Source organism: Palaemon carinicauda, chromosome 9, assembly GCF_036898095.1.
Source record: "Palaemon carinicauda isolate YSFRI2023 chromosome 9, ASM3689809v2, whole genome shotgun sequence".
Classification (NCBI taxonomy): Eukaryota; Metazoa; Arthropoda; class Malacostraca; order Decapoda; family Palaemonidae; genus Palaemon; species Palaemon carinicauda.
The window spans coordinates 116,867,272-116,872,271 of record NC_090733.1 but is presented as its reverse complement, the minus strand read 5'-3'; positions in this window follow the sequence as shown (position 1 = coordinate 116,872,271).

Genomic DNA, 5,000 nt, shown 5'->3' with positions numbered 1-5,000 from the left:
ATATTCACATAAAATTCCAGATGTTTTGCCAAAATATTCAAGTATACATGAAGGCTACACGGTTCCCCGAAAAAATTATTGCTTGAACGATACACAAGTTGTTAATATATTTTTGTATTACGAGATCATTTTGAAATTGTATATCATCAACGCGTTGAGTTTGTACTGAGCGTATAAGGTCAACTCGCTCAATGGCCTTTGATGTCAGGACGTCAGAGAGCCTGAAAACGCTTCTACATCTGAGTTCACTAAGTTCCACACCATCCAGTTTCCCCTATGAAAACGCAGTAACGCATCAGGACTCACAAGTCTTATCACTGATGTATTTTGTGTCTATGCTTCTGAGTAACACTATACACTGTTCGAAAAAAACCGTAATTTTAATCGGAAATTCTCCGTAAAAATATACTGTTCTCACTGTATTTCAGTAAAATGCTGGCAACCGTAATTTTACTTTTTTTTTTTTTTTTTAAATATTCTCTTACAGGTTGGTGACCTTAATATCACTCTTCTACGTTAATATATCCGTTTTTAACACGGTAAAAATCCTGGAATAAATGTTGCCAGACATTTACCGTTTTCTAATGGAAATTTTAACAGTGTAGGTTACGGGTCCACAACGGTGTTGTTTGCTAATTCCTGACATTGGAGAGATAATTAAAATCTAGGGCTTGTCCCTCTGACCTGTCCTTACATTGTACTTTAGATTACATTGTGTTTAATATATCCTTTATTTTATCTATTTAGAAATGAAGTTATATGAATATTCCTTACGATTTGCTTTGAGGTTAGGTTGCTATCTCAAACCAGGGAGTTCCCTTTACATACATCAGTATTAATTTTGTAACTGTTATCATGGATATTAAATGCCAATTTATACCGTTAATGATTCACATTCCAATATAGGAAGTGTCCTTGTTTCTTTATAAGTTCTTAATCTGACCGGAGTTAGTGATTTATCAGGCTTAATAGTAACAAAGACATCATTTGCCATTAACCAGATTTGATCTCTCTCTCTCTCTCTCTCTCTCTCTCTCTCTCTCTCTCTCTCTCTCTCTCTCTCTCGAATGTAATAATGTCCTGTGGAAATAAGGAAATGATTGATTTTGGGGAAGATAAATGATGTATGCTAATTGGTAGGATACCACTTAAAAGGATTTTATTAATCATATAGGTCGCCAAGTACCTCCTGAAGGGAAAAAACATTATATATTATTCATCCATATATTACTTGTCATACCCTTAAAATGTGGTGGCCATTAGGCGGAATAATCTAGAGTCTATTTCAAAAGGAAAAAATAAACAATGACATGGATAGACAAAAAGGTTATTCATGCCCGAAATAATTTAAAAACATTACTTTTACCTCTGCGATTTAACTGGTTTTCAGAAGTAGCACACTGACGGGGAGCACATAATGTACAGCTTATATCGGAACCTGTTAGAGTTATCAATGAGTTCAGTTGCTTATTTCACTCGATTATGTATTTAGGACTTCTCCGAAAAGCCCGAAGAATTAAATAAGTTAAGAGGTCATTGTTGCTATTACATGCATACTTACATATATACATTTATATATACATATATTATATACATAAATGTACTGTACATAATTATATTTGTATATATATATATATATATATATATATATATGTATATATATATATATATATTATATATACATATGTATATATATATTATATATACATATATATGTATATATGTTATATATATACATATATATATTATTTATATATATACATATATATATATATATATATATATATATATATATATATATATAAATATATATGTATGTATGTGTATATATATATATATATATATATATATATATATATATATATATATATGTATGTATGTGTATATATATATATATACACACACATACGTACAAAACCCACGCACGCGCGCGTGCACGCACATACACACTTCATACGTAGAATACTGTCCTTTTATTTCTAATATCTCAGAATTTTTTTCACATATTCGTATCTAATTATTTAAATAAATAATCGTAAGTTAATAGAAAATATACCTGCTTAAAGATTAATCACATCGCCGAATGGCCAGGAAGAAATTTTTTTTTTTTTTTTTTTTTTTTTTTTTTTTTTTTTTTTTTTTTTTTTTTTTTTTTTTTTTTGAAAATAACATCAGGTATATTAAGAAATTCAACACACCTCCTCTCCTTGAGAATTTCAAGCGTTAATCGGCAGTTCAGAGGGATGAAAATTCATCCAAGATTCTTTCATAATATGGGAACGGAAATTGTAAGCTTTGTGGAAAACTTCCAAACCTAAAACTTTTGAGAAACGGAGATCACGTTGCTGTTCAAACGTAGCTTTTTTATTTTTTGTATTCTTTGCTACCGTCTTAGCACTTTTTAGGGCAAAAAGCTGGAACTTCTGAAGTTATTATTTCCAGAGACATTGGAGAGAGAGAGAGAGAGAGAGAGAGAGAGAGAGAGAGAGAGAGAGAGAGAGAGAGAGAGAAAGAGAGAGAATTTCTTTGGGAAGATTATTATTGGGGCATGAGATAACTTATGTGTATTGGGGTGTGTGATTTGGTAATGAATTAGATTTATAAAAGTAGAGGGACTGATAAATTTGGAAGCTTGAGAATAAAAACAAGTTTATAATATCTGCAAAATTTAAGGTGCAAGGTTACATGCTATAAAATTGGTGATTTTATGAAACCGATTTATTTAATGTCACAATAACTAAGTAGCTTATCAGGATTGGGGTAAAAAATTTTGAGACTGAGATGTGCATGGCTGTTCTTATTGTCGATTGGGTGATGAGGGTGGTCAGGAAAAAGGAAGATGTATTTAGTAGATTGTTGGATACAAAAAGGGATGTTGTGGAACCTGATGCTTTGTAAATTGGTGATCGTGAAGAAAAACTACAAAGACTCGTAATGGAAAGTAGTAAGTTGAGCTTTGGATATTAGTATGGATGTTGAAGATTGATTGATTGACTCGGGTTGGGGATAGTGTGGCAAGAAGAGGTAAAAGGTAAAAGAAAGAATCCGGAAGTTGAGGTATGTGGCTGGACTAGGAATGGAATATGCATGTTTTGAATGAGAATAGAGCAAAACAGTGAATGTTATTAACGAGTATTAATTGTGAAGTGTATATGGCATAGGTAAAGACGAAATTGTGAGAAACATTGAGATATGACGGTGTAGCAAAACAGTTAATATAGGCGATGAAATTGAATATTATTTTTTTTTTTTTTATGGCGAGATTTGATGATGATAGGTAGTAAAAACGGGTATATAAAATCCTGAAATCTTGTAAGAACGAGATATGAAGGCATTGGAAGTTATCTTAAAGTACTAATATCGGATACTATTTAGTAAGCTTGTGAGTAAATCATGATAAACTGAATATAAATTGTTTAATACACTTTCATTACAAAAATGAATATATATTCACCGGAAGGTGATTTTTAATGTTAAGATGTAGAGGTTAAATGTTATCTGTTATTCCCGTCAACATATACTTGGTCAGTTAGGCCTATAAGACGTGATTTGAATAATACTAATGGATAAATCCTTCACCTCCGGCAAGAAGCAGCATTGGAACCAGCTCAAGAAGAACTCTTTCATAGTCCATGCCTTCTTGTTGTGCATCCAGTAGACAGGCAGCAAATTCATGTTGCGACACTGAAGTGCACTGGGCCTTGCCGACTAATAAATAAAGTCAGGTTTAATAAGATGGCTATTGGCGTTACCGCACATAATCAACTTACACCTGAGGAAGACAGAAAAGGGCACATTTATTAGAACATGGTAGATAGTAAAAACAAGAATATCAAAATTATAGTAAATTACATATGAATAAATAATATAGTTAATTTTATAGGACAACAGTATTTCACATACAGATTAGAGAAACGGGAAAAAATTTACATGGAAATGAACATCTTCTGGGATCTTTTTCCAAAACAGACCTGTCATGAATTTTTTTTTTATAAATAAAATGGAGTACGTTATGTTAAGAAGAGTACGCTGCGTTAATTAACATTTACGTTAAGGGTGCTTACACTAAAAAAAAAAAAAAAAAAAATTCAATACAATATTGTTATTGTTAAGATTGATTGTTTATTCTTTTATTTACTCTAGGTATGCGGTCTTGTCTTTTCATTCGATGAAAATATCACGTGATTTATTTCAGCAATGTTACTAGGCCTCGTTTTGTTAAATTACACTGAGTACACCAGCAGGTGTTTCATCTCCTTTGAACTGCCTGTAAAAATGGAGCAACGAATTCACGCAGCAGAATCTTATGTTATTTTAGCTGCTGAATTTTTTTCCAAATATGCCAGTGTGCTGGAAACTAACAAATACTTTTATTTGATTTTCTTTTCTATATTCTGTTATTTTCATTTGTTGCAATTGTACTTCTCATTTCTTAATGTTATTACTTTACACCGATTGACATTTAATTTGACTTTTTGCGTTGTTCTGTATGATTACATATATCAATATGAATAATATTATATAGAGCCTTAAGATGTACAGTTGGACACAGGAGTCCCTGGTACACGTCATTTCAGAGCAGTGTACCATATCCCACCGTTACTTCGCAGCGAGTAACTAAAGATATTTTGTAGAAAGAGATGATAGAGCTAAACACTCGCCGCGAAGTAGGGGTGTGCCTTTATCAAAGCGATGTATACCAGGAATTCCTGTGTCCAACTGTGCAAACACCTTTTTTTTTTCATCTTTATGCAAAAGGTTATCTCAAAGGTCTGCAGTATCCTCTTTCGACTCCTGAATATTCGCGAGAAAATTGGCTATGAATACATTACTTGGAAAACTTAGTCTATATCGCTTTTATTGAGAACGTTTTTTTTCTTTGATTTTGATTATTTCTTTGATCCTTATTTTTGTAGGTCTCCTTTACAGAGAAAATCATAGACAACATTTTTAGTTATTGGTTTAGATAATGGACATTCAAAATGTATATTTACTGCATG